Source organism: Struthio camelus, chromosome 14 (genome assembly GCF_040807025.1).
Source record: "Struthio camelus isolate bStrCam1 chromosome 14, bStrCam1.hap1, whole genome shotgun sequence".
Classification (NCBI taxonomy): domain Eukaryota; kingdom Metazoa; phylum Chordata; class Aves; order Struthioniformes; family Struthionidae; genus Struthio; species Struthio camelus.
The window spans coordinates 6,630,836-6,644,364 of NC_090955.1; the positions used below are offsets into that span (position 1 = coordinate 6,630,836).

The 13,529-nt window shown below is 42.6% G+C and overlaps 1 protein-coding gene across 19 annotated transcripts in view; it reads right to left on the reverse strand.

The window, feature by feature from the left end:
* The window catches only part of MITF (melanocyte inducing transcription factor), a 112,114-nt gene that overhangs the window by 62,953 nt on the left and 35,632 nt on the right, over positions 1–13,529 (reverse strand). The window contains exon 1 of one of the 19 annotated variants that reach the window (XM_068907028.1): positions 4,895–5,041. The exons of the other annotated variants lie outside the window; for them this stretch is intronic. The gene's annotated coding sequence lies outside the window, so the exon portion shown is untranslated. Of the gene's footprint in view, positions 1–4,894; positions 5,042–13,529 lie in introns of those variants that run through there. 19 annotated transcript variants of the gene reach the window in all.

Below are 13,529 nucleotides of genomic sequence, written 5' to 3' on the forward strand. Positions count from 1 at the left end.
CTTCCCTCTCACCCCCACCTTTGGGGACTTTGTTGCCCGCATGCTCTTGTACATTAGCCCAGCTGAGTGAGCCAGAGTTCAGAAGTGTTGAACTGAAGCAGTGAACAACAGCTCAAAAATGTGACCCCTCCTTTTTATCTAATTTATAAATAACTTGAGTGCCTATGTCACAGCTAAACTACAGCCACTTGCTTGCAAAGCAGACTCTACCTTTTGAGGAAGCCTGTTACAGTATTCCCCGGGTTTCAGCACTGAACTACGCAGAGACCAGATGGGGTTCAGCACTTCTTTACCTTGGGGCAGCCACCAAATGGAATAGCAGGAGTCAAAGGATATCACTAACTTCAAGTTCTAACATTAGAAATGAAGTTCAAAAATAGGCCCCAAATACCGGTCAATTTTTTCCACAGAAAAGTGATTCTAAGCCAGCGTTTCTTAATCATGCAAAAACTCCCATCAAGTTATACAAATAACTGACATGATGGTACAAAAAGCAAGCTAGAGTTAGAAAACTATGTGGGAGCAGTGACAGAAATGAGATGCTATTATTCATTCATATTTGGAACAGAATTTGCTTCAATCCTCCTTTTTTTCCTGTCAACCAATCCATGTTATCTGGTTTGACTGACCTGCCAAGTAAGCTTCGCAACATTGCCAAAAGCAAATTTTCAAGTTGGTCACCAGTCTTGGACAACAACAATTTGCTTCCTTATTCAGCCAAGGAACAAAACAAAAACAACAGATAAAAAGCACACCTACCATACTTTCTCCTCCTAGAAGACTTCCCCTAGTTTCCATCCAACAGCTTCCTGACCAGTGTACAGATAGATTGGACAGTCAAAATTGGTCAAAGTCAGGTCCAGTATTTCTTCAGGTCAGCATATTTACAATATGCATACAACTTACAGCAGATTTTGATAAAGAAAGAAAGTTCACATCCCCCTCAGGGCGTTTGCTTCGGCAGGAGAACCAACCCAGCTTACCTTCCAGCGTTTTGTTAACGAGACACCTTCACTGCACGCCACCTCCTGTTATCGTAGACAGCTAGAGCTCTGATGCTTTAAACTCCCAGGCCATAACGGGTCAATCTATAGAAGTTCAGCTGCTCTCCCTTCCCCTACTGACACCCCAAAGACTTCCCCCCCCCCAAACAAAAACACAAAACCAAGAGACACTTTGTAAAGAAAGAAACAACTTAGTGCAGACAGAAGGCACGGAGAGAATCATTCTAGGGCAGATTTAAGAGGGACACCTTCCAAAGACAAGATAGCAGCTAAAGTGCCCAGCACCCACACGTCATCAGAAAATATGCCATCACCCTTAATGCCTTTGAATACAAAGATTTTGAGCAGAACCTCTTAAGGCTCTGTCAAGCTCTTGCTTGACAACACACAGATTGGGCAGTGAAGACCGGAGTCTCTAAATCCCAACACTATCCATCCTCTGCAGCCAAGAGAAAGTCACGTGTCTTTGATTACCCTGTGTAGTACTGACAAGCAACATATGACGTAACTGCAGGTAAACCTGCTAGACTCTTGCAAACACCCACACACAACTTTAGCGGGCAAGAATCCCCTAAGCCCGTTACACCAGAAAACATAATCAAAACCCGTGGCATCTCATTACCGTTCAACATAGCAAACTTGCCATCAAGAATTTCCACTGCAGTTCAGAATAGAACAGAACGGAAACACTTTCATTGGCCGTGTTATGTCCAGCCTGGGAATGAAGAACTTCCGCTTCCAATGTTCTTTTAACATAGTTTAATTTATTCTAAAAAAAATTAAGTACCCAAAATCAAAGCACACAACCTGAAGATCATCATCCTGTCTGGCACAGCAAGTGCTTCTAAAGATGCATCAGTCCATCCATCCTGCTCAGTTGTTTTAAGAGTAGGTCCTCTCTGCTTTCTCTCAAATACAAAATACACAACAATGCTAACCTGAAAAAATAAAGCAGATCTAATGCATGAGGTAATATGTGCTAAAGATCAAATCTGCATATCACTTGTTTGAAACTGATGTCTTTAACACTTCAGTTTTAAAACCAAAAGTATCAAAGCACATCAAATCTTTCCAGATTGGGATTCAAAAATTCTGTGAAGCAAAAGCAAAAAGCCCTTGGCAAAACCAAGCCTCTCCACCATCCATTCCACCACACTCTCGCACAGTTCCAGCGCCAGGTAAAGGGATATTGCAAATTCTACTGGAATAAAACACCCTTTGGGCTGTGAACTGTTTTGTTTCCTTTTTGGAAGAAGGATAAGGGGGTTGTTGATTGGTTGGTTTTAAACAGGGCCAAGACCCTCGCGTTGTAATGGCCCTGAAAAGAACTATACGGGAAACATCAGCAATACCAGCAAGGGAGATACTGAAGACTCCGATACCAGATGCCTTGCAATCAGTACAACCACACCACAATTCTTAAGTTGCATCCTTCCTATTTAACAAAAACATCAATGTGCTGCCATAAAACAAAAGGGCAATAAAAGGCTCTCATTCCAGTGAGTACAGAAGCTCTCGTTTGGAAGGCTGAGGAGCTCCTTCCATGCCTAAGTGTAGGCTGTCACGCTGGAGTAGGACTGAGTCGCATCTGGTCCCATTCACCTCCTAGAGAGGTCAATGGCACTTGCAACATTGCTTAATCAAAATAAGCTGGGAGCAACATCCACAAAAATCAAAGCAAGCCAAAAAAATTCCTAAACACAACTCACTGAACGATGGCAACTCTTAGGCATTACTTTAAGGATGTACTGCATAAAGGATACTTTATGCTGGTAAGGCCCAGGTTAAAACACCCTACTCCTGCTTTAATACTCTAAAACCTAAATGGAAAGCGAGAACTTAAGTCTCACTTCACTGGGGCAACTAATAAGTACACAGATACCATGAAAAACCTGAAGGAGTCTATTTCGTCCCAAATAGGCCAGTACGTTCCAGATTTTGATGTAGCAGCTTAAAAAACACTAGTTTAACTGATTTATCATTTTCTCAATGCATTATTCAACAGCGGCACCATTTTATAAACTGTCAAAGTACTATCTTCCAAGAAGCAGTAACCAAGAGCGTTTCTGTAATAATATTATTCATCACACCTAGAACAGCAAAATAAAAATTTATATTGGCAGAAACTTTTTTAAATACCAAAGTCCACCTTTATAGTTTTTATTTGACATTAAATGCCACGAAACTCTTTGGAACTAATAAATCAAGTAGGAAAATACAAGGTGGAACTCACCCTGCACACATTTCTGTATTGATTAGCATTTCACGCACATAAAAGTTTTACGGTCAGTTGACTTCAACTAAGAAAGGCCAAGCCATGTATTTTCTTCATCTCAATTAAAAGGGTGAATGTAACTGTTTCCAATGGGGTGGGGGTATGGGAGCATGGGAAGCTGATAAGGAAATAAAAAAAAGCCAAGATAAATCTATTTTCTGTAGGTAAAACTGAATTTCCATCACAGCAATGAAACAACATGCTGCTTGGAAACATTCTTCTGCTCCTATTTAACATACTGGAGGTACAAGTTCCTGCCAAAGTGAGCTTCAGAAATTTGTTTGCTGCAGAGTACAATTAAACAAATTGAACTTCTACACTGCAGAGTCCCATTTCGACTGTGAAAGTTTGTTCCCTTTAGTGCTAGGTCACTTCAAACTTTTCAGTCTGCATATAAAGTTTTTGTAAATACATTAATTAAAAAAAAGAAAAAGAAAATTGGAAGATTAAAAATAAAAAGGTCCCAAGAACAAAAATCCTTGCTAAAAACCCTGTCTAGATGTATCGCCAAATGTAACTTTTTCCTGTTTTATTGGTCTACTCCTGAAAGCTTAGCATCCGAAAGCAAAATATTATTCCCACATGGCAAAGAGAAACGGAATCTGTTTTTTTAAAAAAAGTGTTTGCATAAAATCCAAAATTAAAGTATATTTACAATTTCAACACATAAGTTACTTGATCGATACTCTTAAAAGGCAGTTTCTGACCATTAGCAACAGTAAATACAGATAAAGCCCTTTTATTCCACTATCGTGGTAGAACTCAAGTTGCTGTAAGCAGGCTGATAAAGAAGTTCATTATTCTTCCCGTGCTGATCTGTTTTCTAGACACCATGGACAGTATCCTTTCAACACTAGAAAAACGCTCAGAACTTCCTGCACTGCTGCTCAGCTCTCCCAAGAGCTCGACACGTACAGGTTTCATTCTCCATCTCTACTTTCCGCTTTCGTCTTCCACGTTTCCATTTTTACTTCTCACGGACTAATTCTCTTTTGCCCCAAGAGGCATCTGACTACAGCATTTGCAGCTGAAAATTGGCCGGCCCGTGCCATGGCTGAGCCAACGGCACTGAGAGAGCAATCCCAAGGCAGCGCCGACCCCGACGCGTAGGGCATCGGTTGTGCGACGCAAAGCGTTCGCAAGGGAGGAGGGAACCGTGGAACCAACTGGCTGAACGTTAAAAGCACATAAAAAAGGTCTTGTGCATGCTTGTTAGACTTTTCCAGAGAAGAAAGCAAACAAATAAAGCAAGGAAACATTGAGCCCAACCACCTTGGGCTTTCCCCCCTACCCCGTAGTCAGACCTTCTTTTCTTTTTTTTTTTCATTCTTACCCAGGCCAGGAGGAGGGAAGGGTGGGAACCCCCCCTCCTCCTGCAAACAAAGCAAAAAAATAAAAACCACCCCCCCCACCAAAAAAACCCCAACCAAATGTTCAACCCAACTTGCATCCCAACTCCGATACCTTTGCAAGCCAATCGCAGCAGTTGACACGTAAACACAACCCATGCTGGAATCAGAAGTGACAATCGTTCTGTACAACACTACTGAGGCTTTAAAAATAAAATAAAAAAAAATAATAAAAAAGGCAACCCCCCCCCACACCAAGAGCTTACCCACTGAATTCATTCTTTAGCCTTTGCGATCCAGCCAGGCGCGAGCTCACCCCGAACCGTTTCTGATGGCCACAAAACCAGAACTGCCCCGAAAGGGCTTAGTAAGCACCAGCTTCCAGAAACTGACTTCACTTTTACTCCCACCGGCCACCTCGTAACCCCTGCCGCTACGTTTGCGTCCGCCTTTCACACTTCTGCAAATGCACGCAGATGAGTAACTACCGCTGCTTTGTAAAACTCCCAAATCCATCATCATTAATAACAGCTTTTGTTTCTTTTATCATCAAAAACGCTTACATGCCTGCCTAAAACACGCATTGCTGGATGTTTTCTTCCATTGATCTAGAGCCTTTTTCCAAGCAGCCTTAGGCCCAGATCTCTCAGGCAATGCATGCGGACGGACGTGAAGGCGAGCCATCGCAGCCTCGCTGAAAGAGCAACACAAATCAATAAGAAAATCTGTGCCTAAAGTCCCCTTCACTTCCGATACTAAGAGTTCAATCGAAAAACTTTAAAACAGATATTCCCCCTTGCTGCATAAAACTGAATCCAACCTTAGAGCTGAGCTTTCCACACTGAGTGCTGCCCACCGGCAGGCTGGACCGCGCTGCTCCCGCTCGCTCCTCGGAGCGGCGGTGGGGGAAAAGGGCAGCGCGCAGCGAAAAAGAGAAAAGAGAGAAGGGTAACACGAGAGGAAGAAAAAGGAGATGATATAAAGCCATCACTGTGAAATGATGCAGGGGGAGAACCACGACAAAAAGCCTTTCCCTTGCACAAAGCCTGAACTGATTCACCACTAGTAACCAAAAACCACACCAAAAAACCTTTTGTTAGAAAATTCAGATTTCCTCCCTAGAATCAATTCAATTACAGGAACTCTTAAGCACAATTAAAAAAAAAAAAAAAAGAGTGGCTTGCAAATAATCTCTTTTATCAGAAAATGTGCCTTGTTTTCTTTTAAAGGAGACTTCCAGCACAGTGAAGGATCTGTTTGCTTGCAACTTCTTACATTGCAAAGGATACTCATGCAGCTGGCTGAACACAGACTCTGCTTCACAGCTTTTTAGTTCAGAGAGATATAATTTCACACGCACCAGGGACTTAACCTTAGCATTTCCAAATTCAAGGCCTCTGCTAGCTAGCAATTCCTGGAAAGTGACTCAGAGCTGTTGGGCTTCGCTTGCCCGTCCGGGAACTTGAGCAGATATCAGTAAAGATGTTCAGCACTTGCATTTCCACGCGGCTAGCATCCTGAAGCTTTCAGTGCTTTTTTAGCCTGCTGATTTCTATTCAGTGATGGTCCAGCCAATAACAATGTTGGGCATCGCATGGTGAACGATCGTGAAGCAGCAAAAGCATCCTCTCATTCTTGCGAGAGCCCATTTTTCACTTTATTTAAAGAACGGCATCATGAAATAGCTTACAATAACTACTGTTACAAAATAGGAAGTTGAATTATTAGGCAAGCTTCATCTGCTTAACTTAATTGGTCTAAAAAGGATGAGACATGCGTGTCGCAGACAAAGGAGTGGACTCGGTGACCCCGGGCATCTCTTTCAGGACTAGCTTTCTGCAACTGGATTACTTAGGAGACGCATTTGCTTATTATATGAACAATTCCCACACCTCCGTCTCAGGCAGCAGAGCGCATAACTTGTCAATAAAGCAGATCATAAAGCACGCATGCAGAAAGCAAACACTTCACGGCGGGTGTGATGAGCATATTACAGGACGATAAGTTTCAAAGTGATAAAGCACAATATTAGTATTTAAACTTCCTAGGGTAGCAGAGCCAGAGGGATAAGTAAATCCGGAGTAATCAGTCGGTAAGCAAGCGAGCAAGCACGGTTACTGTCAGCCAACAAAAACAATCATTGCAAATCGTCTCTAAACAGCACCAATGTTATTTTGGTTGCGAGTTTCAAAGGGAAAGAATCTCCGTTATCGATAATATTGATAGGCAGACACCAGCCGCGCAGCCATTGCGGTAACTCTATTGAAATAAACTACGAAAACGTGCCCAAAGCGCTAGTCTGAGCGATACTCCCGTAGACAGCGACACCCCAAGCAACTGAGCAAGAGCAATACGGGAATTCACCTGTAAGTGAATCATTAACAAGCAACTGTTTCTCCATTACTCACAGCGAACGCAGAGTTACTGTGGGCTAGGTCTGCTTCTAAAAAGAGAGCAGCCAGCAACGTGAGTACTAACGCATTCATCAAAACTCAACACAACGCAAAAAGGGAAGAGGAAGGCCTGCCTATTTGTCAGCCTTTATCCAAAGAGGCAGTTCACCGAGGACGGCAACGCGGGTCGCCTTCCGGGACGCGCGTCGGCTGCACGGCCCTTTGCCGTTACACCAAGAAATCATTAACTCGTTCTGCAAGAGCAGCGCATCCCTCAGGCTAGCGATGCAGATCAATAACCAAACCGCCCACAGGCTAACGGCTCGAGCTTTAGGCCACGCTTTCCATATGCCCATCTCCTACACGCTTCTCCTCCACGCACGCGTTAGCTCTCTGTGCTACCGAAAACAAGCAACGGGAGAGCCGAGCCGACGTTCTCAGCCAACTGGTACGATTAGCAAGCTATTAAAAGCTGTTTGATGAGGAATTTTAAGTGGTCTATGACTTCACGCAAAACAAGAGCTCGTCAAACACTGCAATTTACTTTTTTTTTTTAAATTCTGCTCAATAAAGAAACCAAAACTAGTTTAAAGGAAAAAAAAAAAGGGGGGGGGAAGCAAATATTCAACTTATTACTGCGATATCTATTTCACCTTCTATATATTAATATATGTTGAAATCAATTTGCATTATAAAAAGACCACACGCACACACAGCATTCTGATCGCTTCCTACTAAACATGCCAAAAGCTGACATGCGCCTATGAAACGTTTCCATCAAACCAGATTTCAATTGTTTTGTTAGGAAAACAATTTAGAAAACAAATACAACATAAGAAAACATTCAGATGGCTGCATGTCTTCCCTGAAAGCAGCAACGTACAGGAAGGAAATCTTGACAGAAACGGCCAGACACACTGAGGCAGGCAGGAAAGATGACTAAAACGATGCCAGTTTGAAAGAGGAAAGCTGAAATATGCTCCAGCAGCAAGAAGCTGCAAGACCGCTTATAAGATAGCTGCCAACTCATAACCAGCACGCTAGCAGTCAGATGCACAGCTAGTCAAGGCAACAAGATTTTGAGAGCAGCTTTAGTGACTCGATTTCTCTGCGACTGCTGTTTTAGACAGGGCAGGTGCAAGAGCAAGCCACAAAATAAGTAGTCGCTGGACTTGCATTGTGCAGACAGAGAAGAAAGATGTTAATATCTCAATCAAGTCAGACAGAGCATAGCTTGGGAGCACTTTCAAAGTCCCCTCCCCCCACCCCCCCCTCCCCAAAAAAAATCAAATCTCAGCTCCAAAACCAAACGGATGCTTTCCCACTGATTCACTGGAACCAGATCACCACACCAAAGCCAGACTGCATAAAGTATAGTTTTTATCCCAATAGCCGATCATGTAGTCACAGCTACACTTCTTCATTAAGCTGCCGGGAAAACCGGATAACACAACAGATAAAGCCATTCATTTCACGAGTGCAAGATTTACAGGACATTCAAGAGGAAAGCCTTTTATAATAGGAAGTGAAATCGATTTTTGCAAACTGCCACCCACAGCAACAGTTGCACAGGCTGCATGTGTGTGTTAGCGTGAGCTGGAATTATTTATTTTCGTAACACACACCAACCGGTGCAGAAAATGCAGTGAGCAAAGTAAATTAAATACGGCATTTGGAGCCTGCGCTGCAGTTGCGGGCTCTGATCTGCTGTTAATATAAAAATTGCACTAGTTTAGAGGTTAGGGATGAGAAATAAGAACTCATTAGCGCTTCTTCAGGGTTCATGATTCAAACCTGACAAAACACACACTTCAGTGTTTCCAAGCTTAAAGAAAATTCCAGCAGGGTCATGGAAGCTGCTATTTATAGCCAGTTTAATCTCTGCGCAGTCAAACCCAGCTTCTCTACATACACATATTTTGTTAGCGCTTAAAAAAAAAAAAGAAAAGAAGAAAAGCTTTGTTAGTGAAAACTTAATCATCCACAAGTTCTGTAAATGTACATGAGTTTTTCCTTGTCATATTAGCTGCTCCTGACCAAACTGCAACATAAGACAGCCTATAGTTTTTCCCATCAAAACTGTTACTGGAAAATCTGGGTCCTGGAAAATATTCAGTGACAAAACTGAGAAACAAGAATGTGGAAAGTTACACAGCAATTAATTTCTTCAATAGGAAGCAAACTCTCCGCATCGTTAGTACATATCGGTACAACCGAGACCGTTCTCAAGCCTTGCATTTCCAGGCTACAGAGCAGTAAAATGTCTTGAGAAGCACCAGGCATACTAACAGAGGGAAGGAAAGCCAACAGCTCTGCAGCCATGGGTCTTTAAGGTCACCTGCAAACATAAGCGTAGCTAGTACCTCAGTTCTGCTCAGGGGAACATTGCAAGTCAACCCCGGCACAGAAGAAGATGCACAGAACTAACAGCGCAGTGGTCCTCAGCTACACACACAGAGGAGCACAAAGTCCTCCAGGGAAAAAAAAACAAACAAACAGCCAACACCAAATGCAAGAAGTCAACGGCATTCCAATCTACCTTGGATCTCAGCTACCTGCTCATTGCACAGATCATTCAAGTGTGAGGCCATTAGTAGGAGGGCAAAACAAACAGGTCAGATACTCATTTAATCTACCCTGGGATCACGGAGGCACGATGGGATAGCTCGTATGCCAGCACTGCTGGGCAAGTAGTGTCTCACCAAACTGACCACCTTCTAGGATGAGATGACTGGCTCGACAGACAAAAAGGGAGGGCAGTGAATGTTGTTTACCTAACTACAAGGTGTGTAGAAAACTAGACAGACCGCCCAGATCTAAAGGTAGTGGTCACCAGTTCAAATTGCACGTTGGGGATGGTTAACTGCAGCATTCCTCAGGGGTCATTACTGGGATCAATACCGTTTGACATTTTCATTAGTGATCTAGATGATCCTTGGAGATAGTGAGAGCTTGACTAGACAAGGGTGCTTAGAGCCTTGTTCAACTCTGAACTTGGTCATGGACCAAGGGGTTGGACCAGATGACCTCCCAGGGTCCCTTCCAACCTCAGTTATTCTGTGACTCCACATTTGGTTCAGGAACACTGACACTTGGTCTTTGCCTCTTAAGTTGCTGATCCTATACCTAAAAGGATGGAAAAATAGCCATGTTAACCCAAATTAGAGTGGTTTCAACCATGGCATATGGGATGAAGAATGAAATGGTGCAGGCACCATGTCACCCTTTCGAAAGGGTGACAAGAACTTTATAGCTGCAGCAAGCCTGTCTTGCTACTAGTCGACTGCATTTATCGCTCCACGGGTGCCACACAGGTCGTTGGCTCACACTGGCCATCGGCAGGTATCACGTTCTTTATTACTCCTCAAAGAAGTTCGTTGAGCTACTGCATTTTCAGAGATTCAGAGGCTGAACGTTCCTACCAACCAAACCTTTTCAAGGGATTACGTGAACTTCATTAAAAGCTTACACGAAATCTCTACAACTATTGAAATCCACAGTTAGCTAAGCCAGCAAGTAAGAAACTGTTGATCCCTTACATATGTTCTTTTCTCCCCATCGAGCATGCTCAGTGTAGAATGCCATCTGGAGATGACAAATTTTACTAAATGCCTTCTTAAAAAACTGACAGATCCAATGTCACTGTAAGGGAATAGTTAGCAGCTGAAACCCTCCCAGAAATAAAATTCTGGTGAGTCCACTTTCAGCATTTTTCCTGTTCAAATCCAATGCCCGCACGCACATGGAGAGACAGGTTCTTCAGCATAAAGCTATTCTGCAGCAGCACCAGCTCCAAAAGTCACTATTTTGTTAGGTTTAAGCAAGGCTTAAAAAAAGATTATAGGTTGGGAGAGCATGGCAGAGCATCTTCATTACCGGACAATACTGTTAGTGACACCATCACATTATCAACACATAGCATTCAAGGTTTTGAGTTAACGGTTTTTCAACATTAAAAATAGAAGTGTTTTACCAATGTATATGCATTGGGAAAATTATGCAGAACGAGTCAGAATCTCTCCACATTAGTTTTCGACAAGTGATATAAATCTTTTAGCAGTCACAATTCATAACTAGCAGTCATTTCTCTTAAGGTATGCCTCAAGGAAACTTGATGTACATCCAAACTTCTGCAAACTTGCTACCTTCTGTTGGATGCAGCTTTCAAAAGAAAGGGATTTGCACTTCCCTAAGAGTGCAAATGATGTTCCGGGCAGGCTACAGCATGCCAGGGAAACTTAAAATAGAAAGCACTGTAGCTACCAATTTGCAAATACAAACACAGCTACTAGTACATAGTGGTGACGGCAACAGCAGCGACACGGATCCAGAGCAGCAGAACGGTCAAACACTGTTACCGTTCTGGCAAGCTGCTAAAGGCTCCCTAAAACAGGCAAGCAGACGAAAGGGAACGGCAATTTAACGGTCTGAATCAGCATAAAACAAATGAAACGAGTCGAGAAATTCACAGCACAACTCTAGCCCTCAGGCTTCAACATTACTAAATTTAGGTGTTTTATTGCAGAAAGCGGAGGTAAGAGAGCTACAAAAATGCTTTAGCAAGGTAACAGCTATAGAGGGAGTTGAGAACAAAATCTGTATCGTTTTCACCATGCTATATGAGAAAAGGCATTCTCAATTAATAGCTAGGACGTGTCACATATCCTGCCGCTTTTGTATGAATGGGCAAAAGAACCAGCATGTTTCCCTGTAACAGAGCTTAGAGAAGAAGAGCTCAAGGAGGAGGCCACAAACACAAGAACAAGATCTGCAGAAGAAAAAAAATGAAAAGATGGATTGAGCAAGACTAGCTTTCAGACACCAAACTAGTGAAGCGTACAAACCTTAGTTTTAAGGTCTGCTTAAAAACATTAGATGCCAAATTTATCACAGCACGCCAGTCAGAATTGTGTCCAAGTCTAATGTAATAATGTCATATTTATTTTTGTCCATGACTCCAGCCTAGACACTCCAGCTATATCTATGCTTGTTGTAGCATTTTAAAGGAAACACAAGAACACACACGCAGTGACAGGGCAGCAGCGGGGTGTATCAGTTTACTTATTTCCAATCTCAGTGCAGCATCAAAAAACAAGCAATTTAGTAAGCAATTTCAGGACAACGGAAACACCAAAGCATATATCCAGAGGTACTTTCCTTAACCTTTTAAATAACTTTCTACTGGGTTAAGAGCAAACATTACTTCATAGGCATTAGTAGACCCGTGAGCCTCATTTGGAAACCTAAAAGAAAAAAAAAAATGCTTCAAAATCTTCAACCAAAAGGTGACCAAGTCTTTAGACACATGATACCCAGGCAGGGGTCAGAGGTGCCCGAGCGCACAACCCACGTGGCAGTGTCATTCAAGCTCACGAGCCATGCCGTGCACATGTCTTGACTGCAAGTCTCCTCCAAACTCCTGGAGGGAACATGCACCATCTCCCTGGTGACTTGTCAATGCATTAGATGGGACATTGCCTGCCCCACAGTCACCTTAACCCTTGACTATGGTTTCTATTGCAAAGCTGCTGATGAGAACACCAGCGTTAATTAGTACTTAAAAAACAGAGACAGAGACAATAAGGCTCAGAAGGCAGAAAATAAACGGCATCTAAATGTGGGAAAATTAAGAAAGGACAACCTCAGTTTAGCCTACCCAGAGTGCTCTGCCATACAAAATGCTTACCTTCTAGCTTCCTCCTTGCAAACTACATGTGCTCCAAAATAAAAGTATGTTCACTTTGCTATTACCAAGGGTTCAAATTTCAGCTCAAAAAAAAACCAAGCTGAACTTCTTGCTGAAGATAGAAAAGACAGCTCCCAAAGCCAGCTATTTCCATCCCAAATAACACCTTTCAGTAGCAGCGGTTTAGTCTCAGGGACAATTACAGTTCAGTCCTCGCTCAGGGAAGGACTAAACCATTCTAGAGCAACTCGCGTTCAGGTAGACAGGGTCAAACCTTACACGAAGTGCCATGTTACTGAAGCTGGTTTACAGTCATTTTAAATGGCACAACTGGTTTAAGTAAAGAAATAGACCACATTCAAATATTTTGATTTATTAAAATAAGCCCATCATCAAAAGGTCACAATGTTATAAACTGATCAGTTGCATGACCCTTTCCATCAACACAAACATCGGTGTTCCACAGTGGGAATGCTCAAATCTAAAGCACTCTGAAACTATAAGCCTAGCTCATGGTTTGGGAAATTTCACACTCAAATGAAGAAAAGTTTTGTGTTTGGGGGAATAACGCTGCATCTACGAGTAAGATGAGAGTTCCACTCATGACAGTAACCACCAAAAATTGCTGAAGGACAGTCCTCCTTGCACTTGTTTTCAGAGAAGGACCAAAGATGCAGAAATGGCCCCCTTTCAGGTTCTCTGTGTCTACTCCATCCTCACCACTTCCCTTCTTCCAGGATTGATACTTCCTTGCGAGGCAATTTTTCTAAAGTCCCTTAAACTTCTTTAGTTGTAACATATCAGTAAGCTTCTAGTGCAGGA